Source organism: Dromaius novaehollandiae, chromosome 7 (assembly GCF_036370855.1).
Source record: "Dromaius novaehollandiae isolate bDroNov1 chromosome 7, bDroNov1.hap1, whole genome shotgun sequence".
Lineage (NCBI taxonomy): Eukaryota > Metazoa > Chordata > Aves > Casuariiformes > Dromaiidae > Dromaius > Dromaius novaehollandiae.
In genome coordinates, this window is record NC_088104.1 from 42898081 (window position 1) to 42922417 (window position 24337).

Genomic DNA, 24337 nt, shown 5'->3' on the forward strand with positions numbered 1-24337 from the left:
TCATGGGAGAGGCTGGAGGTTGCAACCTCACAGCCACTAATGCCCAAATCGCACCCTCCGTGCAAGCTCCCACACTTCACCCCAGGCCGTAACACCGCCAAGCACACAGCTCTGCCTTCTCCTGCGCTATCCCCTTTCCGCAGGGCACCAGACCCTTTGCAGAAATACATCACTCTGTGCCTCTGCCACCAGGATCAAGCACCTCACAGGCTCTCTGCTCTCGTGCAGACCAAAATAGGTTTGCTTTAATACCTAACCACAGCTGATGGCATGATGACCATTCAAGCAAGGCAAGAAACCTCCTCCATCCCAGCGTCTGTGATTTCAGGGATTGGTAGCAGAGAGCAAATGGCCCAGTAATGCAGGGCGCAAGCCAGGAGTTGGGTGACATGGATTTTCTCTATCCGTCACTGGGACTTGCTTACCAGACCAAGACGCAAGGCGGAGACGCTTGGCCCCTTCCAAACCACTTTTGCTCTTCTTTCAGCAAAGCTGGGGAGCTTTCTGCAGTGTTTCCGTGGTGGCTGTTTGCTGCGGCCTGAGTTTGGAGCTGAGCTCAGCTGGAGCCAAACCACTGGAAGAAGGGGAGATATGAACTGGTTTAAAAGAAAAGCCCTGGGACAGCATTTTTACAAGCATTTCTTCAGGAGGCTTTTGTAGGAAAACATGAAGAGAAGACAGAGGACTGACAACATGCCCTGGGCCAGAGTCAGGGATTGCTAGCATGCACCACACGTTCTTCCAGCCATTTCCAACAGGATTTTGGAAAAGCTCAGGAGACTGCTGTCCTAGGAAGGCCAAAGGGGTGTTGCATGCAAGCGAGGACACGCTTGCCTCAGTGCCTTGGCATTTTCTAATGTCCTTTCTCAGGGCACAGGGAGAAGGGACTATTTCTCCAGGGTATCCCAACTCAGGTGGGTGCATCACCAGGGAGAAAGGTCTGCAGGGTCTTCCTGCCCCACCCCCCTCCCCCAGCTGATTTGCACTGATTTAAACTGAAGTTTTTTTGGAGCAGGACTGTCTCTTTTTGCCCTTCCAGTATTTAACACACGTGATTCAGCACCAGGTCTGAGGTGCTCCAGTACTGTCACCCAAACAGCAGCTCTCCGCTCCTTTCCTGGGACAGAGCCAGGGGCAATGAGTGAAATTATACCCAAGGCCAAATACAGCTTCATTAAGAAAAGCACAAAGAAGAAATCAGCTTTGCTGACAGCTTTCAGACACATTAGCTTTGCTAATTACAGTACAGGGGAGCTACTAGTGCCTCTAACACAGTTTGGTTTCCAAGAACAGTGTGTGAAAGTGCCATATCTAAGATATATATAGTAGCCTGGTCAGCTATTTTTGCATTAGTGACTCTAGAGATAAGAGACCTAAGGTGTTTTTTTTTTTTTTATCTCCATGATTGCACTATCAATGGCAGTCTTATCTTGGTTTTGAAGAAGCTGCTTAGGTCTCCCAAGCTTGTACTGTCTTAGAAAGCAGCTGGGCTAGGCAGAGGCTTTTGGACACAGCTTGCAGAGCTCATCAGGAAGCTCTGAGCTAACACCTAGCCCATCTAAGCAATTCAGAAATAACATTTTGCTGAGCCCAGGCAGCCCTGCAGAGCCTGTCCATCGCTGTCTCAAAGAGGAAACCTTGCAGCTGCATTGCATGGGGTGCTGCCACATGAAGGACCCCAACCTCTTGGCAGCAGCTGAGCGTAAAGCTTTGCTTTTGGCTGAAGCCGCTTGCCCATGTGGCCCACGAGGCTGGTGGGTTAGAGCAGAGGTTTCTGCACCAGTGCAAGAGAAAGGCTTGCAAAGGGCAGGTGTCACTGCCATCTGAAAGAAGTCCCCAGCCCAGGGAAAAAGCCTGGTTTTAGAAAGCAACAGTTAAGTTAAATACAGCCTGTAAAGCCAACCCAAGCTAAGAGTAGAGAAGATATTGCTCCTCCCCCGATCAAGAGCAAGTTCCTCCCTTTTTTCCTGAACTGAGCTAGCTCTGTCTACAAGAGAGCTTCTCTGATAACAGCAGCCTCTCAGCTGCCCTACCAAAAAGGGAAAGAGCCCTCCCTAGTCCAAATCATCCTCACAAAGGCCCCCAGAGCAGCAGAGAAAACCCTCTCCCTACCTTCACAGCAAAAGTCTGAGCCCATCCCCTTCCTGCCCTTACATACCCCAGCTCCCAGCTGCGAGCAGGCAAGCCAGGCCATCCCCATCACCTCGTTACCCCTGGGTAACGACCCACAGGGCTTGCAGCTGCAGGAGGGCAGATTTCAATGCCCAGCCATGCTTCTGAGATGCATCTCCCCAAGCCCTTCTCTGCTTCGGTCCTACACGCTTATCCGCAAGTCTGACAGCCACTGCGAGCGCACCCCAGGTTTATCTGTGTTTTTTTGGCAACACATCCCTGCCATGGGGTTTCGGGGGGTAGTTTCTTTTTTCTCCTTAGCAAGATGCCCTGAACCCTCAAAAGCTACCAGCGAGCAGCAATTCCGCGCTGTCCGGCGCGGGGCTCTTCGCGGCACGTCTGCTCTCCCCTGCGCTGCCGGGCAGGCAAACACGGAAACGAGCTTTGGAGTGCTCAGAGATGCACCAGCCTAAGGGGTTTCCTACGGACCAGATACTCAACCCGGATTTTACGGATGTCCCAGTACAAATCTCTCTTTCGTTTTAGCAGTTTGGCCCTGAATGTCACACTGCTACTTGTGAACCACACTGGAAGGTGCTGGATGTTTCTTGGCTTGCCTACAAGGAATAGCCTTTGTCTGAACTTCACCTAAATTTGCCCGTTCTCCTCTGCAGCCTGATGTGCAAAAAGCTGGAAATCTCCTTTTTCAGATGTGATTCTTCAGCATTTTCTGTAGCCTCTGAACCTCTCACATGATTGTGCTGGCACCGAAGCCAGAAAAGTTTAGTCATGGCGTAGGTCCCTCCAGCGCCAAGGAGGACAGCAAGGAAAACAACCAAATCCAGAGCTAGGCGACGGAATAAATCCCGGCCCAGAGCTAACGAGCTAGAGAGGCATGGCAAAAGGGGGGATTTAGGCAAAGCGTCCAGGCAAGCAGGAATTAGCTGCAGGGCTGCCTCCTCCGTTAAACAAAAAAAACTTCCATTTCCAAAAAACTTCAGCTTTCCGGCCAGCAAGCAAATAGGAAAAAACCCACGCAGTGAGCATGCATGCACCGAAGCTGGGGCTTGGCCTTTGGAAAGAAGCGTGCGCCTTATCGAGCGTTCTCCTAAAACACGTGAAAGCTGAGCTCTGCCTCAAGGAAATGGAAACAAGCCTTCCCTTCCCACACCGGCTGCCGGCTGCCCACGCTGGGCACCTCGCCCCTCGCCGTGCACCCTCCCCAGCCTTGCCACCACCCTTCGGGAAGCTGTGCTGAGCCCCTGGCCCTTCCAAAAAGATGAGTCAAGCCTCAGGAAAATCCTGCTGTTACCGTAAAACGGCACATTTTTTAAAAGAAAAATCGGTGTTGCCTTTTTCTCACTCATTCCTGTGGTTTTTAGGGGGTTGGTGTTCAAGCTTTCCTGTGGAACCAGGAGGAGTGGAGACTTGCCGAGCCTCAGTGAGCTGGGATTTCAGGGCAGACCTCAGGACCGGCAGCTGTACGCTAAAACTGGGCAGCTCCGCAATCCCAGTGACTTCTAAGGCTTTCACTCCCTTTTTTCCTGTTCCTGAAACAAAAGAAAGAAAAAGAAAAGCAAAAGCAAAACTATTCGGTGCTTCCCTTGGTTTTAAAGCAGAAATTCAGGGTAGACTGATGATGACATTTGAGCCATTTTCTGCAAGGAGCTACAGTTAGGGCTTATGAGAAGCGCTGGAGTGAAGCCTGCTGTTGAGCAAAGGCAGCCGAAATTCAGGCCTCCCAACGCTGAACCTCGCTCCTCCACCCTCGCAGGGGAAGGGGGATCTGCAAACACCCCGGCAGTGACATAGGACACCCCATCCATCCGGGACAGCCCCCCAAGTCCCCCCATTGCAATCTTAGCAGCCCCCGTGTACTAGGACCTCACCCGACAACCTGAGAAATCAGTGGAAAAGCTCCCATTGATTTTTAATCTATAATGTCTATCGGAGTTCATGGGAAGACTCCTCGGCAACTCGAATGAGCTTCTGGGGCAGGCCCATCCTTCAGCCAGTGGCACGCACAACCCTAGCACGGTGCTGTCCTTGTCAGGACACTAGCACCAAGCTCCCGTGGGTCTTTGGCCAGGATGTTGTGCTGGAGGACACGGCCGCAAGTGCCCATTGCGTGGATCAGGGCAAGATTTCATCCCCTCCTCTGCTGAAGAGAAACCCTCTATCTATACATACATGCACGTATATGTCTTCATCCGTGGACTCCAGTAATCAGGGACAGATGTGAATGAATGACTCCATTCATTATTTTTGGAACAAACAGCCCCGTTCTTTGTGATCCTTGGTATTAAAACAAAGAAGTGTCACAATAACGTCAAAGCAGTCGTGTCTTCCTATTTCTCCTGACCTCTCCTGATACTGCCACAGCTCCTTCTCTTTTCCCCTCCTAGCAGCAGCCCGACCTCAAAGTGAGCAGAGAACAGGCGTTTCATCAAAGGCAACCAAGGCACGGCGAGTGCTGTATATTGCTCGTTCTCATTCATTCTCCAGCTCATTTTCGTGTGCGCCTTCTTCACGGCAGCTAAGCAAGGCTTTCCACGTGAGCTTTCCAAGGTTTTCTCAAAACAGGCACAGAATAAGACAGAGCTACTCAAGGCTTGAGCAAACATTTTCATTTACCACAAAAAAAGGCTGAAGTAGTAGGTAAGAAACTCTTCCCTGGTTTGTGTGCGTATGCTGGGCATGAGGATGGGCGGGGGGAAGTGAGGTCTTATGCCAGCTCCCAAAAATAGGGGCTTTGGCTTGTTTTTCTTTTCCAAGGATGCCTGTCCCTCCAGTCCCAGTGCTACCAGTTAGTGCACGGTGCTGGCACGCCATCCCAGGCCCCACGCTGTGTTTGTGCTACATTTAGTTTTCCTCCACTGTCACCCATCAATCGTTTTCCCCACGTAGCAGAGATGACTCCTGGGCTGTTCTCCACCATTTAAGAAGAGTCCTTGGCTAGGGCACGCTGCTGAACTGTGCAAATAAACTCCCACTACATGACTTTCCAATTTCCCCTTCAAATGTCTTCTCATGAGTGCGAGGGACTGCAGCTCACAAGCTGTGCAGATGCCTCCTCCAGAGGGTTTAGACAGGCCTGAAGGTGAGGATCTAAGCACAGAAGTGCTAAAAACATGCCAGATACATTTGCTAAGCCCTAGGAGCACCAGAGCAACGTGAGCAGCGACTGTCTAATGGGCTGAGGTCGGGTGCCAAAGCACAGTAGCTTCTTTTCAAGAAAGATACACTATTTAGGTTGAAGTCCATTTGTTGGCAGTTACAGTTAAATTAAGGGAATTTTATAGGGTGTAAGTTCCCTGGTTATTTGCCATGAGATCATGAGGTCATGGGATCTATGGCAAATAGCGTTCCTCTCCCTCCCTCGAGCATTACGGAGGCCTGCAGCGGTGAGGGGCACACTGCAGATGTTACTGTCCGCTTCTTGATCTTTCCCCTGAGATAGTCCTGCGCCGGGAACAATGTTTTGGGATATTCCCATTTTAGGAAGTGAGCTGGCATTTCTCCTTTCTGCAACACATTCTGTTGTCCGCTGTACTTTTAATCTTCAGCAGATCTTGCTGTCTCCTTTGCAGTCAGTGATGGTTGCGCACAGGACAGCCTGTTGAAACATTTTAAATGGGGATCAAATGCCAGCAAATGTCTGCGTATCATGACGGGGCTTTTACAACAGAAAATACTGGGACACCACTCCACAGCCTCCTCCTCCACACCAGACACTATGCAATCACATCCTGTAGGCTTGTAATCAATGCTAGAAGAGTAGCAAGGCTGGGTCCTATTATGTGGCAAATACTGTTTATTTGAACAATGAGAGACAGCCTTTGCCCTTGCCTTCAACCTAAATAGAGAAAAGATGTTAGCGAAGCATGATTCTTCCCATTTGGAATATGCAAAGCAGGCATGGGAGGAGGAGAGAAGAAAAGCAAGGCCATGCAGATCCTTAGAATTTGCTTTATAATCATGCCTACTCAGTAGTAGCCATCCATCTCATGCCTAAAAAACATTAGTTGAACTCCCAGGTATGAATTCAGCTCTCCCCACCCAGCCCCTGATCCTGTCTCTGCTCTGTATTTGGATCTTAGCAGAGCATAAGTTCGTCACAACACCACCACAACTCTCCATTCCCAAATTCAGCTGCTCTCATGCTCACCTTTCTCCTTCTATCGCCTGTAAGTAGAGGCGAGCCTGGAATGAGGCATAGACCCTTTGGAGAAAGGCTGCACTTTGGATGAGGAACTCTAATGAACCTGTTCCAGACAAACGAAATTCTGCACTGGTCTGCTTTGGTTCAGGTCACCTCAAGGTTCCTCTTAACCCTCAGTGTTGATATATACCAAAAAATCACTCAAAAAGTCCCTGGCAAATTTGCGCTTCTTGAGCCATGAACCACAAGACTTGCTCTCCTCAACCAACTTTTCTTCCCTTGGAGTTGGCTGGTTTCAATGTTAATGTTTCTGCAATTTTTGGCTTTCAATTATCTTCACTGAATGCAAATATTTTCAAAAGAAAATCATTAAGCAAAAAGTGAATGTTGACAATCTTGTAATTGAACCTAAAAATCACTTGAATTACAAGAAATGGAATCCTATGCACATGAGTAATGCTGCATTTTATCACTTTTCACTTCAGTATTTTTTTCCAAACTGCTTTGTTTCTTCTCCTCAAACCAAGCTCTTGCCACTGAAGTCAATGGAAAGAATGGTTCAAAGTTGTTGGAGAAAAAACTGTATGAGGACAAGGTATCTGAACACTCACAGAAATGCAGAATACATATGCTTCCAAAAAAATCATCTTACGTTTTCTGCCTGACATTCCATTTTCCCTTCTTTGCTGGAGATCAAAGCTGTCAGGAACAGTCTCCAGGTGAAAGCTGTTCTTACAGTGTTCCCGAATCAGTCCTTACACATGCCATTCTGTTTGTAATTATTTTCTTCATAGTTAGGGTGAGCAATTATTGCCGGTGTGAGTGAAATACTGTTTTGCATCATTTATTAGCTATTAAGTTACATGGCTTTATTTTTAGCTGGGTAACAGATATCATTTAAGCAAGCGATCGCAGAACATGGTGTTTATAAAGACAGAACTGGTCCTTAGACAAGGATGCAGACGAAAACCCATCCCACTGAAACATGAGGGACAGCAAACAACACAAGAGTGGGGATGTGCTTGAATGACTACTGCAGCACCTTTACTTCATCTAGGACACAGACAGATCATGTTTGCTAGCTGTTCAGTTTATTACTCCTCTGCTTTGCTCTAAAATACTGAGACAGAAGCGCCCAACCCTGCAGAGCCCCCGGCCAGCTGTCAAGACCGAAGGTGCTGCAGCAGAAGGCCCTGCTCTGCTCTGCTCTGCAGCCCCAACCTCATGCAGAGTTTCATCACAGACGTGAGGAAAGGGGGACTGTGACAAGGGTTTCCATCTACAGACGTGACTCACCAAAACCTGGCTTCGATGCTAAGGGCTGGGCCCAGCTAGTGTTAGACCAATAAACCAGCCCCAAGGGGCATTATGTCTGGCAGTCCTTTCCTATTGCATTGGATTAACTGCCACCTGGGGCTGCCCCAATGCTGTTGGTGCTTGGCCACCCGCTGACACGGGCCTCTAAAGGACACACTTCCACGGAGAGCAGGAAAGCATCCGAGAAGAGCTGCTCTTCTTCCCCTCAACAGGGAAGCAAAAACCACCGCATCACCGGAAACAGTCCGGCAGAGGATGCAGCTTCCAGGCCAGTGGGACTGTAAAGCATCTGAAGACTTGTCCATCAGTTGACTTGCTGACGGGCAGATAGCCATAATGAGCTCCGGAAAGCTAGTGTTCAGCCCCACACCCATAAGGGGGAAAGATTAAAGGGCTGTAACCTTAGGGATCAGGGCTGTTTTGAGGTAGGACATACACACTTGGCCCAAAACACGCTCAAGACAGCCGCTTTGACTTCTCCTTGAATGCATTAATATGCAGAGCGGAAATATCTGGCTTTCAGCTGGGACAACATACAGTACAGCTGGGGACCCGAGAGGAATCTGAGGTTTTCTAAACTTCTTCAAACACTTCCTTCTTTTTTTTTTCTTTTTTTTTTTTTTTCCTAAAAAGTGTTTCTTTTCCCATGGAGAGATATTAACTTCATGATGTAATGACTGTGGCGAGGGCTGTACTTTAAGTAAATAGGGATGTGCAGTCACAGAAATACAAAAAACTACGGGAAAAATATCTTTGTCCATTAAAAGTAGCCCATTCTCACTCAGCATCGTAGAGAATTGATCTCTAAAGCCAAACTTTGCCTTCAGGCGCACACACCATTCACCAAAATTTGCAAGCATCATTCATATGCACCCAAATAAAGGATTTTGTGTGGCTTAAAACCTTACGAAGTTTTACATGACTTCTTCTATTCTTGTACTTTAATTAAGTACAAGCCAGCTGCTCAGAGGCTCCCAACCCACAGAAGTACCAGGGAAGAACAGTCACTTTAACTTGCCTTGATAGTGAAAAGATCCACAGGAGGTGAATATATTTGCAATTTTGGGCTTGATTCACTCACAGATTGACTCACAGGTAGAACTGGGAGCTTTTGTAGTGTCCTAAAAGAATTTCAGGTCTGGAGGTTCACAGACTAGGGAAGCCTAAATCTGTGCTTCCACCAGAGCACGACTAGGGATGCCCAGTGTCCATCGGTAGTTGCTCATTCCCTGTGCACCCACCCCAGCAGTGGCTCTTTCCCAGTAAGATCTGGAGCCTGAAAGGAGCCTAAGGAAGCTCCTAATGCTCTTTATTTCCCTGTGCATTGTGCTAGACTGAACCTTTGATGTGTCAAATGACTGTTCAGAAATACAGTCTAATGACATGCTAAGCGAATGCACCAAACTGTTTTGAAGAGAGAAATTAAGGTGATATAGCAGCCTGCAGGAATCCTAGAAGTAAATGCCCACCTACACCAGGCATGAGGACTCCATCTCCAGTCCACAGACAGAGAGAAGCAGCTGCACAGGGTGAGTCAGCCCGCCTGAAGATAGGTGGGAGGGATGTATATTTGAACCAGTTGTTCCCACGGGGATTCAAACGCCACTTTGCTATTTTCCACATTTTAGCTGAAGATTACAGCATTTTATGAATGACTTTTGCCCTCTTTTGCAACACGTTCAGTTTCTTTGGGAGCCTTCTGGAAGAAAAGGCCCCTATCACCGCAGGGCATGAGTCACTTGGAGGACTTGGAGGCCCCTTGGAGCTGGGGAGGTCACAGTGCTGCTCATAAGTCTGAAAGCTGCAGGCATCCGTGGGCGCGTAAGTCCATGCAGCGGTTGGGGGAAGACTGGGAACGGTGACCAGTTAGGCCCAGAGCCAAACCAGGATGCGGTTTTTGCTCTGTGAGTCTGAGAACCACGTCCAATAGCTAAGGGAGGAACGAGACAAGAACATCACCAGGATGACAGCACTGGAAATTGCTAGTAAAAGGCAATGGAGAGGAAAGAAGGGAGCGACTCCCCACAGCGTACACTCCATGTACTGTCTTCCTGTCCACGAATAGTTATTGGACATTCAACAGGCTGGTGCCAGTTCAGGTTTCCCAATATGCTCCTTTTTATCCCTGAAGAACACTGCAGAATTCTCTTAATTAAACCTCCCTCGACAGAAATTGTAAGTTCCAGTTACATGGAAAGAGTGGGTTAGAGGCTCCAGGGCACACCGAAGCCTGCACACAGTATGCATTTTGCAAGGCTCCTAAGGCTGAAGGCCCACACAGTTGACCCCGTGCCCACGTCCACTGTTGAAGTATTTCAGTTAGATCCAAGACTCTGAGACAAAGCCAAATCCTCCAGCTTTTATCTGGTGAGGCACACTTTTCTGCTAGAGTTCTCCCAATTCTGGATAACCTTGCTGGAGGCCTGAAAAACCAGCAAGCAGCTTCTGCTGCCCACAAGGTCACTGCTGTTGACTAGAGATGACCTCCTCCGTGTGCAGCTCTCCGCATTAGCTAAGGCACAGGTGCAGCTTGGTGGCACAGATCTGAACGGAGATTACAGCTGGTAACAGCCTCACAGAAGAGGGGAATCCAGCCCAGAGGGTCAAGTCCTACCCACCACCAAATATCATGGGCAGGCTTCCCAAACCTCTCATAATAAGAATGCTAACAACAAAAATTGTTTTGTATTCTCCAGCCAAGGACTGGAGCCTCAGTTGTTCTCCAGAATCTCACTGATTATTTAAACTGCCACTCCGTCACTATTCACCATTTAATAAAGCAAGTAGGTGGAAAAAGTACCAGATCTAAAGATGTATACAAGTGCTTTCCAGTGTCCTGCGGGGAAGGTGAAGGGAGCCCTTCATCTCACTTGCAATGAGGTGTCTAAAAGCCTGGCATCTATTAGGAGCTGCACACCTGACCTCCCTGGATGGAGAGAGACAGGCACTTCAACAGGACCACCCAATCCAGCAGGACACACCTCCTGAAGGTACCGTCTCCTTCACGGGCCGTAGCAGGGTGCACAAGCTTAGACTGCATGACTGATTTCTAGATGTCTATGGGTAAGCGAGACAAATCCTGCCCCACATTCCCAGAGAATGTGGAAAAATAAATATTCCTTAAGCTAGGAAGGCCTTCAACACATTCTAGGGAGATTCCAGTGACTTCATTTTCCTGAGGAAGGCTGAGACTTCAAAGCCTGGAGAACACTCACAGAAACTTTTCTATGACAATTAACTTGCAGGGAGCAGGAAAGAAATGTTTCTCTGAGGACATATGCAGCTGGGTCTGGGGTTAAGATTAAGATCTCTTTCCCTGGAATTGCTCCTGCCCACTCAAATTATTTCAGGGTCACTGAACAGTGATCAGCACTGTTCTGTCCTCTATTTTTCAGCATAAATTACGTCCCTCCTGAGACACAATAAAGGTATATTAAAGATGCAGAGTCCAGAAGTTCAGAACAAAGTGACTTTGGGGACCAAACTAAAGCTTTGAAAATAAAAAGTTTGTGAGTCAATACAAATTCAATTTTTTGTTCAATTTCCTTCCTTGCCTCAGGGAATAGTATGGGTTGAAGCAACCACATTCTGCCATTTTCCCAGCTGTAGCTGCCACTTCTCACAGCCCATATTTTCCCTCTGTGCCACCAGCAGTTACTTTGGCCAGACAACCAGGTCATAGTCATTTTGACTGGTTCCACAGGCTGCTGCCCCAGGCAATGGCTTACTTGGCTTATTTATACCAACAACTAGCCCTGGCACCATGCCTCATTCCTGTGAGACTTTGCCCTCAAAATCTAATTAGTATTAATCTTCCTGGCATGTAAATGCACACCTATCTTTTTTCCCTTTCCTAGGAAAGAAAAGAATCAAATGCCATATGAAACACATTAGGATTGGGGTCTGGCTGACTTCTAGCCAAAGGCAAACGAAATATTGAACATTATTGTTAGTTGTTTGAGTATTTTAGTTATGTGGGAACAGTTTAAAGGACAGCAAGATAAGCTCAATTCAGCATTGCTGCAGCATTGCAAGAACTGCTTGACAAAAGCTCGGTCTAGTTATTTCAATACCGTTATTGCAGATAACTGATTAGAAGCACCATTTGCAAAATGGTAGCGGGGAGAACTCTCACACTGCACCCCCAGGAGCTACCACGCAGGGAGACCTCACCTCACTGATTTGGTTGAATCCCTCAGCTGGGTGCCCCGATCTTTTGTGCTGTTCCTGGATGTGAAGCTATCACCGACTGGTTCCAGGCCGTGAAAAGCATCTCCCTTTGTCATGGGCCCACAGAAAGGATCAAACACTCTGGACTCCATTCAGAAGTAACGTATGAACCTTAGAAACAACAAAAAAACGTTTAAGACTTACATATTGACTGACAAAATCACCTCTGCTATGAAGCCATGAGTGTCAGACAAGATACCTGTATTCTTTCTCAAAAGGCTGTCAGGTGCAACTGGACACACTTCAGGAAGAAGCAATTTCCAGCAGTTTAAATGCTTCTAAATTCACTGAATTTTCCTGCTGCCTGAATATGAAGGTTGATATTACTGCAGCCCTCTATGACACTGTCCAACTTAAGCCCTTATTATATGATAAATATAAACAATACCAAGTTCATCTCATGTTACAAATGATTCTGCTACTGACATGTCAAAATGCTGTCACAAATCTAAGAAAGGACACCAAACATTTAAATACAATGGTTTTGGTTTTCTTTAGATGGAAAGTATATCAAAACCAATAATTGTCCCTGGATACATTTGGGAGCACTGCAAAGATGCAGAGAAGGGATTTTCTGCAATCCACAAGCATGACATAGTTCTTTCCAGTTCAAAGCACAATCTCTAAAGTTAATACTAGGGGTGTCATCAGGATAAATTAGGTTCTTTTTCCCCTTGGCTTTGAACAGGAGCTCTGAAGAGACCAGAAGTTTTATTTTTATTTATTTATTCCTTTAGTTTTATTAACAGTATCCTGCTTCTGTGGACTTGCTGTGAACACCATATCAATGGCGTTGTCAGTGCAAGAGTTATAACTATATCTGGATGCAGGACCTTCTCATGGGACACTATTTTCCTAGAAAGCTCACAGAACGCTACAAAATACATGAAGAAAGGAGCTGACTCTGGCCTGAACATTTGGCAGGTGAGGCCTGAAGGAAGCAGACCATTGCAAAGCTGTATGCTACCCAGTTACCTTAACAGCCTGTATATTTTAAGCCTGGGTGACTGCAACGTGATGAAAGGCTGCAGACTGGACCGTATTGCTCATTTTGTAAACACAATTAAAGGCAAACCTTTTCCTAAGATCTTTCACTCTCCCAGCATTTAACACTCCCGGACAAAGCCAAACCATCGCAAGGCATAACTGTCGGCCTGCAATGTCCCCAGCCTCCTGGATCCCCAGCACATGGGAACCTAGAATTTACACCAGGAAAACCTGAGGCAGATTTCCTGGAATAAGGAACAGCTGTTTAAGAGGCTATTAAGACCCTTTGAAACGTGCAGTCCCAAACAAATCATGTCACAGAGTAGTCCATCTCCAACCACCATCCGCATAAATCTGTTCTAAAGCAGGGGCAGCGTTGTGCACCTACGGAGTAGCCCACCCTCTGGGTCCTCGCTTGGGACCGCGGGCACGGCTCCAGAGCGGGCAGGAGCTGCCTCTGCTGCACCAGATTCCTGCTTGGGCACACGGCACACATCGCAACCCCTGCCCTTCTGCTGCAATCCGATTGCACAGTCCTTGTTGTTTCACCCAGTTTCACGCGGATCGAGTAGAAAGATCTGCTGGCAGAGAAATGAGGCTATCCTTTGGATGGAACTGGAGGAGAGGCCAAGCATATGGTTCAAAGATGCTCTTATCTACCTGAGGAGGACCACCAAACTGCAATTGTCTGATTAAGTATTTTATTACTCCGCAGGCTGGCTTTTAAGTTTGGAATAATTGTGGTGGACCACTAACTGAGCAAATCCAAAAGATGCATGTATTAATCATCACTCTTCGGATAACCCTCAGAAAATAAAAATTCAGGATGGGGCAAAGCTGTCGAGAAAACAATTTTAAGCAGGAACATATTGATTGATCTGTGATGTTATAGCTGAAGATATCACCAAGAGAGGGAGGAAAAGTTCTGCTTCCTCAAGGACACAGTGAAGTTTTAAACAAAGGGACAGAGCAGTTGCTCCTGACGGGACTTGACAAGGTCTCTCGTTACAAATGGCTGGGATCTGGAGAAACTATCAGCCAGAAAAAAATGGGAAATGCAGGTAGCACCCCATAATGCCATCGGGGAACTGCCATGGGCCCTGCTGCCAAGGCGTGGGAGTGCTGGGATCAGCGTTCATGGTTTGGTCTCTCTCCCATTCCCTGCACAGCCTTTGGAAAATAATTCTTCTCTCCATTCCTAAATTCCCCAGATGTAAAATAGGAAAATTAATAATACCTCTCCTGATTGTTTTATACTGTTACATTGGGCAGGGGCTCTTTTTGACTTTGTATAGTGTCTAGCCTCAGGGTCAGCTAAGGCCCCTGGATGCTACTGGAATTCAAATACATTTAATAATTCATACGAAAGTGGCAGTATTGAATCACTACAGGTTCTTAAGTGCCAGGCTACATGGATTCATGAAATAATGATGGTTTATAAATTCTATACAGGGACTCTCACATTACTGGAGTGAGTAATGGAATAAGGCCAATTAAATAGAAATTATGCATTGTTGAAATATGTCACTGAATTGGTTAAAAAACATTCAGAACTATCAGAATAGTTTTCCTCCATAATGCTGATTTTTTTTTTAATCTGATAACATAAAAGCTCTCCTTTTCTGTGATGTGAAAATGGTTTGTTTCAATAGCAATGAAAACTTAGAAGAGACTAAGGCATGATTAGGTCCAAAGGACCCCACGTGCTCCACGGCGTACCAGGGCCCTGCTTGCTGTCCGGAGGCCATCTCTCGCTGAGCTCCAGGACCCTCCTCAAGAGACAGGCGTAAGTATCCCGAAACAGAGTCATTCCACTGGCTTGGGGTCAGATTTGCAGAGAGCACACGAAATCCAAGGCAAACCCTAGAGCATTTCATGGAAAGGTTCCCACTGGCTTTAGCAGGCCTTCATTTGGTTTTTTGGGCTGCCGCCCAAAACACCACGTTCTCCAGATCAGAGGTGGGTCGGAGCAACACGGTGACGGTCCCTGTGTCCCTGCGGCGCGTGGCTGCAGGCAGGCACAGGCAGTCCTGTCCCCGATCCGAGCCAGGGAGCTGGAAGGAGCCCCAGCACGGCGTACGGAGATGGGGTAATGCAGAGGCTGTGTTGTTTTGCCTTTGTCATGCAAATACACATCATCTCCCCAAGTGCTCAGCAGCCTGAAACAGCTGTGCAGCTTCCTTAGGCAAAACCTCTGGAAGCCACCACACTGTGAAATTTCATAAAATACTACACCCTGGTCTGTCGTCTTCCATGTAAATATATTATTTGTTTGCCCTATACATTCTACGCTGCAGAAATATTTTCTATTTCCTGGGAAGTGGAAATCATTAATGACTTCAGAGCCAAAGAAGTTAACAGACCAGATGGTCTTGCCTTGCTTGTAAAATAAATAAATAACCAGCAAAATTCACAACACCTGTTCCGAGTCCTATGGCCAGCTCTGTTACTGAGAGCCCAGCGGTCCAGAGGGACCCAGCTGCTGAATGTACACACAGCGTCCCAAGACACGCTGTAGGCTGAAATACAGCCTTCAGCAATCTCCCTCTCTGAGCAGAGACCGCCCCATGTTTTCTGCATATGTGCCTGGCTAATTTGTGCTGTGCAGCAATGCCATCGTTTCGCCTTATGTTGGAGCATTTGCTGTATTCCCCTGCAGCTCTGGCAGCAATTTGCATGCAGTTCAGGGATGCTTCACGCTCTGCTTGGTACAGCATGCGCCAGGCTTTGCAGCTTCACAGCATGAACAATTCAGAGTCAAATCCTACCTTCCCGACCCTGGTACAACTGCTCTGACTGGAGATCCAGAGGAGGAGGAACCGGCTGACCCCGAGCAGAGACTGGAGGACACGCAGCCGTGCTCTCGTTAAAAGGGATAGCACTGGAGCAGACACAGCAAGGTCGGGTGTGCTAGGGGCTGTACAAGGGCGCAAGGAGAAACAGCTTCTGCACACAGAGCTCACGATCCAAACAGCTAAAGAGAAAAGTATTATTCCACTTAACTGCTGGCAAACTGAGGCAGACGGGGGTATAAAAGAAGAGCTTAAGGTCACATGGAAAAACCTCTGGCTGAGTAACGACCTGAACTCACTGTACTGAAAGACAGCCCAGCGTCCCGTCCCAGCCCATAACGCTATCTCTCTGCCTGACCCCCAGCACAACTCCCCCACCGGATCCGTCCTACTGAGGATGCCAGCAGTGCTGGGGAAACATTTTCCTCCTGGAGAAGAAAACAAAGGGTGGGGTGAGATGAGATCCAGTATGAGGGAATTGGGGATTATTATTATTATCGCCTTTGTGGGGTTTCAGACTTTTTTTTTTAAGCCGTTGGTCTCTCTCCATTTTTGGCTTTGCAGATGGAGGAGAACTGCAGCTATCACCATGAAGAGTTTTCCCTGGCAGTTTGACTGCTGCCTTCATGCTGACCTCTGTGATACAGAGCTGGGAAGGGAGAGGAGCCAGCAGCTGTGAGTAACGTGGGCAGCTTAGCCGTGGCCTGACAGCGCACACCTGAAAACAGGAGTTTCCACAACAGTGCAAAGCTTTGCACACCAACAGACCTCTGGGCCCTCATCCTTAGGTCTTTAATTCCAGATCTTGGGAGGTAGCTAAAACAATAATAGAAAGGACAATGTGTCTTTTAGATATTCTCTCCTACGACACCTCTTAGATTGGAGGTCTGAACGTTCTCACCGGGTCTCAAGGCCAAGACACACACAGTTTGGCTTTAAAACCTGCCTCTGTGCCCCTGGCTCCAGCAGAAAGAGAGGTACCTCCAGCGGCAGCTTGGACCCCCGTGGGAGGCTACGTGCCTCAGTTTCTCTGTATGACTGGTAGAGGAAGGGCTGACTCTGCGTCCTGCCTTCTGGACATGATGAGCTCCTGCTCATCTCATTAAAACCCTCCTTAAAGAACCGGCCCTTTTTAAGAAGGCACCTAAAGGTAGGTGGAAGAGCCTGCCCTCCGGCACCCACAACCGAGCTACCCTCCCGTGCCTCTGAGGACTTGACTCAAGCCTCAAAAGGAGCTAGGAACCTCTCTGTTGGCTTGGGCTCAGGTCCACGCACTGTGAAAGCTTTCAGGGTTGGAGCTCTGAGCGCTGGCAAGGAGCCCTAACCTGGCTGTAATCAATGAGCACAACTTCTGCCCAAGGCAGAGACGCAGCGGCTCTTCCCCTCCTCTGTGCCTCACCCGCCCTGCCCGCACCAGAAGCTACGTGGAAACCACGCTCTAGGAAGTGGGACCCCAAAGCCCTTCTGCTCTTCCACCCACCGCTAGCCTTCTCCCCAAGCTTGAAAACGCCCCTTTATCGATATTCCTTGTTTATTCTGTAAGAAACGCGCTCTCTGAGGGCAACGGACCGTCTCTTTGGCCTCACCTGCACAACACTGAGGGCAGCGGGGGCCTGGCCTCGGCAGAGACCGGTGGGTGCTGTGACTACACGACAAATAACCCGAGGAATCTTACCAGTACGTGCTATCTGCTCCCTAAATTTTGCCTTTTAGGGCTGCTAGCTGTTCCGACTGCTGTAACAGGCCTCGCCGCAGAGTTCTTTTACCTCAGGGATGCCACATGTGTTCGGTCATCTCCCAGTAGCCACCCCCAGCTCTCCCAACAGCTGCACACACAGGAAAATACCCACAGCCATGAGTCAAGCACAATAACAGTTCAAAGATCCCAAAGTCCAATTTCCTCTGTCATTTGGGGCTTTTTCCCAAGCCTGCTGACTCCCTGGGACTCTTCCCACTGACCTGAAAGGTCAGGGATTGGGTAAGCGCAGTTAGTCAGGGAGTCCATCCCCACTAGCTGCAGAGACGCTAGCTGTACGCGGTGCAGCAGCGCGGCTCCTTCAAATGGCTTTGCTGAGTCCCAAAGCTAAGACAGACAGAGAAGGGGAGAGAGATCTGTTGTTTCAGAGGAGACAGACGTTTGCAGAGAGGTTTCCTCCACTCCTTCCCAGAGAGGTGCTCCCCATCACCCTCTCTGCACCTAACCCTTTACTGGAAGCCCTACCTGCCGGCCCATAGACAGCTGCCTTTCCCCAGAAATGAAGAGTCACATGTGCCCTAAATCTGCCCTCTCTCCGCACCAGTGCATTTGTTAAAGAACAAATTCATCGTCCTTCCACGCTTCCTTTTTCCCCCACTGCCACATCAAGCCTCTTAGGCCTTGCCCTCTCCGTCTGAGAGCCCTTCTCTGCAGCAGTGAGAGCCTGCCCACCCTCTCTCCCCCTTTCTGGGTAACCCTGCCCCCTCCTAGGCTCCCCTGCCTCCCACAAACACGAAACAGCTGTGCCCTGCCTGGGAGAGGAAGCAGGAGAGGGCACGACATGGTACTGGCTTAGTGGGCAACACCTGAGGGCTTTGGCTCACATCTCAATGCCTCCCCCTCCACTGCAAAGCTGTTTTTATGGGAAGAGAGTTCCTGCAGTGCAATACAAGTCACTTCTCCCTTCCCAACATGTTTCTTAGGACAGTGCACATCTAAGGCACCCGTCTACAGGGCAAACATCTTGGGGAAGGGCAGGTCTGGACTACCTCCTCTGAAAACGTTCCCTTTTAAATTAGGCCCTCTCACACATGCTGCTCCTTCTGCCCCTTGCTCTTGCCCATCGGTCTGCGAATAGGGCCACTACTGTCACCAAGCCCGTTAGGAACCTAACGAAACCCGCTTGCTCGTACAGGGGCAGAGCAGCACCTGCTTGAACGCGGCTGAGCTGTCACGAAGCGAGAGCGTGCTGGCTTGCCCACGTGGGTCGTCTCTGCTGCTGCTCGGCACGCTTCCCGCGCCTGCTGCTGACGTGCTTCTCGCCACTGCCAAATACAACAGGTCCCTGTTCGCTCACCCTCTCCACCTCCTTTTCGCTGTGCAGCAGCCTCTGCCTCCTGCGCGCGGCTTTCAGCAGGCAGGCAGTCTGTCCTAGCGTCCCCTCTGACTCGTACGGCCACCTCCGGCTCTGCAGACTGGCTCCTTTCTCCAGGACTGAGGACTTCCTATACGAGAGGTGTTGAGGAACAGAGAAAAAGGTGAAATTCTTCCCTGGTTAGCGCCATCCCTCCTGTCTGCACTCAGAGCCGAGCTTTTATCCGGTCGATCCTGGCAGTCCCCGAAGGCTGTCTTGCCCTGTGTTGGGGGGTCCGCTAACAATACCCCATACGGTTCATTCCTGCTCTCCCTCTCCTCCCCACCTTTAAGACCACGCTGCACACCCCACAACCTCAGGTCCCCCATTACAGCATTAAACTTTGGGGAGAGTTTGGGTTAAAAAGAACCTTCAGAGAGAAAAGGCCCTCTCATGCTTATCCACCCACAGGCCTTTCCCTGGTGATGCTTTCTGCATCAAGGCCCACTCAGAAAATGGACCGAGGGCAGAAGGAAGATAAAAATAAGAAGCTGGATCCAAATGGCTGGGCCTGCGGAGCGGAGGGATCTTGCACAATAGGAGCCACGGGGAGGTCAGCTCTTGATCAGAGAAGAGCCTGTCTTTGGCAATGACATTAAAGACCGTCCTCAGGAGAGGTGATTTCAGCTCCTGGCTCTGACACGGGCCTCCTGCCTGACTTGGCCAACTCACTTTAACTTCCCCCTTTGTTCAATGGCAGCAATATTCCTTTTGCTCTGTCTTGTCTATATATAATCACAAGTTTTTTGGAGGAAGGGTAGGATGAGGCATGTGCTTTCTGGGCTTTGCTGAACCATGGCCGTGATTTCCCAGATTTGTTGGGTCTGATCCTATTGCGAGCTCTGCCTGCCTTGCTGGCAAACTGTGAATGCCCCCTTGGCTCAAAGAGGACCCTGGATCAGCTTAGGTTCTTTTAAACCAATTAATTATTACAGATATTTCTCAGCTATTAGCACATCATTAATCAACATATCACAAATACAGCAGCTTTTTTTTGTTGTTTCAGGACCCTCTCCAAGAGGCTACTCTGATGTTGATAGCTACTTTGCCTGTCTTCTCATGATGTGCTTTCTTGCTGTGTGCTTTTGGATGCAGTTTTCCCTCACTCACCTCATGAAAAATCTTGCTTTGTCAGAAAAAGAAAATGGGTTTTTATTAAAAAGAAATTTATCTACATTATGGAAGGCTTTTCAGGCCCAAGGTAAGTTTCCTAGTTAGAAGGAGTCCAGCCCAACACTTGCAGCGCTAACATGGGGAGCAGCACACTAAACTCTATATTATACATCTGATGAGACAGAGCAACACTTTAAAGAAGGCTTTCCAGACTTTCCCAAGGTCGGGATCAGCTAGGGTATTGGCTATTACGAGTGCCAGTCTCTCTGCTACCATTCTTATTTGGGATAAAGCCAAAACCCTTCCAGGAATATTTTTGAGATGGCCATTACTGTCCTGGTACAGAAAAACTGTTTGTCACCCAGGCCTGTACTACAGGCAAAATGCCAATCAGTGTTGATTAGCCTTGGTTTTAACAGTCCAACCAAGGAACTGGTGGCCTCAGTCATCATGATGTTGGGAGGAACAAAAGGAGAAGTCTCCACAGGCACTAGAGCTGCCGTTTCTCATGGCTGGAGAGAAGAGCCAGCACACAGGTCCCACTACGACATCCCCCTCCGTACTACCATTACCACTACTCCAAGGCAAGGGGTGCATCGACTCTGCAAGCAGCTATTAGTATTCCTTCAGCTGGAGATCACAGCCATCACAGTGGGACTTGGGCAGCAGGAGAAAATCAAGCAGCTGTGGGGATGAGCTCAGCTTTACCTCCTCTTTCTCTTGTCCACGGCTGCTGCTCTGGTTTCAAAGAGCCTCCCTGGCCTGGAGCAACCACAGTGGAAACAGGGCAACGTATATATGGGAGGCTTGTTTCACACTCATTTTAACTTCATGTTACGCTTCTGCAGGATGCCTGGAGCCTGCGCCTCAGTTTCTTTATCCCAGCTGAGGATCTTATTCCTAAGCATGAGCCTACACCAAGCAAATCCTGCAGGTTTGTCTTTGGGAAGAGACATTTGGTGCATCAGTTTTCAAGCATTTAGATCCTTCTCTTTTACTTCACAGCATTAAATATCTCGTGGTTAACCTCAGCTGTGACCTAAAAAAGAAAAGGAACTACATTCCTCCTGCTTGGATTTCTTTCCCTTCTCCTGAGCCAGAAGGCAAAGCTTTAGGAGTTAATATTTTCCACCACCCCCCACCTCCCACGCGCCCCAAGGTTTGCAGTAAGCATTTGCCTCAGGATTTCATTCACTCAGCCCACGAGAAGTGCTTGGTCTCTTACACTATGTGCATGACACTGCCCAGGTCTGCACACTGTGATTCCCAAGAAGAGCAGAGCCAAGAACCGCATCTCAGCTGCTGATAGGCAATCGGTTCCCATCAGCCTTCCAGCGCGCGTCCCCAAAGAGTGATTCAGGGCTTGAAAACCGACGCCAAAAGCCAATGGCTCAAGACAGACAGGAAACAGAGTGCAATTTCTATTTAAAAAAGAATACTCCCGAGACAGGCTGGGATGAGCAGGAGGGAAGGCCTTTTCCAAGACTCTACTATGGAAAAGCAGGAACCATTGGTGTTAACGGGGCTGCCTTTTCTCTCCTTCCCCCTGATTTCTGCAGACCCTTTTAATAGAGACCAAAGGGATGTGACACGCAACAGAGTTGAAGGTTCTCTGCTGGCTTTGTCCTCCTCATATTGCAGTTTACTTTGCCATAATCCCCAGGAAATCCAGATTAACATCTTTCTGGCAATGTATACATCTACATCTGGACCCTTGAGACACAACGCTTCTCGTGCTGAAAAAAACAAATGACTTGTTCTTTGAAGAACAGCTAACTCTATTGACTAGAAGGGAGCAACAGCACTTATTTTTGTTCGCTGGCAATATCTAACCCTTTAAATGGTATCAGATGGGCATGAGTCAACATCCCAGGCCTGAATAATGTGTCGCTCAGACTGCCTATAAATAGGTTTTACTTTCCCTCTTTCATATAAAGCCAGCTCCAGCAACAGCTATGCAGAGCTAAGGGGTCTGTTGGGGAAAGAAAGGAGCGTGCCTCAAACAAGGGGGATATTGAAGTAACTTCATTCCCTCTCATCGCTTGCTGCCAGAAAGGCCCCTAAAAATACAGTAGCCACAGAGTTGTTCTAGCTCTCACTACGGCTGGGTGGTGCAGGAGCAGAGAACAGCAGCCAATTTTCTTAATATCTCCTTAGTCTCGGCTGAAGGGAGCTCAGAAGTAGATGATAATTAAATCCTTAATATTTCCAATAAATATACAGCATGGCTATTTTTTTCTTTTTTCTCTCTTTTTTTTTTTTTTTTTTTTTTTAACCACACAGACAGCAGAGCCAGGAACACAGGCTGTGCACAGACAGGGAGCTGCAGCTCTACTCCACCTGCTCAGAGCGCTGCGATCTTTACAGTGGTACATCTGGGAGAGAGGTCTTAAATAATCTTGCTGAATCCGCTGATACCAAGGGCACTGGACTTTTTTAACCAGCTAGAAGAAAAAGCCTCATTACTTTTCTTTGAGGGGACACAGCATTTTCTAGTTGGGACTCAAGGAATGGGTCCCAGAAGCCGTGAAATGGAAGTTCTCTCTTCTCCCAGGAGATGGGCACAGTCACACGTCCTTTCCTTGCCTGACGGCCCACTGGGCTGGCAAGCAGCAAAGGGAGTGATGCAGCTTCACACCCAGCTCTCATTCCTCAGGCCAAAGGAGCAGCTATGCAGATGCCACCAAGTCAGTCTGGGGTGAATTTTAGTGGGAGCCTAGACTACAGCTTGCAGATACCATACCCACTGTCCGCCTGCCAGCCAGAGCCAACTGCAGGGCAGAGAAAGGTCTTACTAACAGAGTTCTGGTTCCCCTTGCACCATGCTCCGGCCTTGCCCATTCTGACCTCTACATTCACACAGATCTGGCCCTTTTGGAGGCACAAAACCAATACCTAGGGAAGCGTATGAGAATAACAAGAATTTCTCCCACGCTCCCTCAGCCTTCAACTATCTGCAGTTCGGGGACTTCTTTAGTCGCAAGGAGTGCTTTTGTGTTTAATACAGTCAACAAACAGCATGACCCAGCACACATTATCTGCACGCTCTAAACAACCCTCTGGACAGCTTCTGCCTCACTCCATTGGCTGTAGAGGGCTCCTAGGCTCCCGATTAAGGTGAGGCTAAGTAATGAATTTACCCTCTTACCTTGGAAAAACTGCATATCCTCTGCTCACAGGAAGTGTACTGGTCTAACGACCTGAATTCTGCATCAAACCCAGTTACCATTTGCAGTCTTACTTTTAAAAGAATCACATTTTTCATGCCCTTACCCTACCATCTGCCTGGTTTACTTACTACATTGCAAACTCTCTGAGCAAGAATTATCCCCTTTAACCTGTTCAGTGCTTATTGAGTAGAGTCTCGATCTCACATGCCGTCATCATGTAGAACAGAATTTGAAAAGCCTTATCTCTTGGTTAAAAAAAATAAGAGAAATATAAACTACCAATTTTGTTTCAGTCAGGTGTTAACTCTACAGCCTAATGACACAGATTTCAGAGCCAGGATTGTCACTGGTAGTAATTTTAGCAGAAATCCATCTCCTCTAGGAATGATGGCAGTAGAAATATTCTATTTTAAGCAGAGGCCATTCACAAGAAGCCCTGATACTTCAAGGCCAAGTCCTTTCATTTCACTAAAGATTACATATTTACACATCTGGAAGTTCATCTTTTGTTCAGGTTATTTCTATTACATCTATGTTACAGCATAAACCAAAGTAGGAATATTAAGGCAAGTTCACAAGAGTTCTCTGCTCCCATGTTGTGCACTGAAATGGATGGAGAAGACTTTATGTTCACTTAGGCTCCTCTGTTGGGATTTTGTTTCCCATCTTTAAAGAGAATTCAGGATCATGAATACTGAAACCTTGTCTGCATCCGTGGGATTTTATGAAATTCCCATTGTTGTTCCAACTCTGACACACAAAAATCAAGATCATTTACCACTAATTTCAAGAGAAGTGGAGTTCACCACAGGGTAAATGCTTTGGAAATATCCCATCCTACATGTCACATCTGTTTAGGATTTATGAGAATCTTGCTCCCCATTAAGGACATGCATAAGATGCAAGATGTTTTGAAAAATGTCCCAAAGAACCTGGGAATGATAATGAGGAGGAGGCAGAGACCATGTAATTAAGTTTAGAGACTGCCCATTCATTGTCACGCATTAAGGGTAATGAAGGTCCAGCTTGCACTGTGGAGCACAGGGGAGAACAGAATAATCAGGGGATCAACGGGACATGACTTTGCAGCGTGCAACAAACAATTCCCATCAAGTAAGCCAGCAGAAATGAATCTTTGTGTCAAATACTGTATGTACTGGGGCAGGGTGACCGACTCAGCTGGGAATCTAAATTTGGTGACGGAATCGTTCCTCTCTCAACCTGCGGAATGGGACCCAAAGGCCTTCCCAGTTGGCTTGACAGATACGAACATAACAGCTCTGTGATTGTGAGGCAGATTTCCTTCTACTGCAGCTCAAGCAGGGCCAGGTTACCCCACAGGAT

General features: G+C 48.0%; 1 long non-coding RNA gene across 1 annotated transcript; it reads right to left on the minus strand.

Moving 5' to 3' along the window:
* Positions 1–2671: 2671 nt before the first annotated feature.
* Positions 2672–18790, minus strand: LOC135328893 (uncharacterized). The gene is made up of 4 exons (XR_010390057.1): positions 18654–18790; positions 11765–11932; positions 4303–5728; positions 2672–3662 (listed from the first exon to the last, which is right to left on the minus strand). It is a non-coding gene; the product is annotated as an uncharacterized LOC135328893 (long non-coding RNA).
* Positions 18791–24337: the final 5547 nt, after the last annotated feature.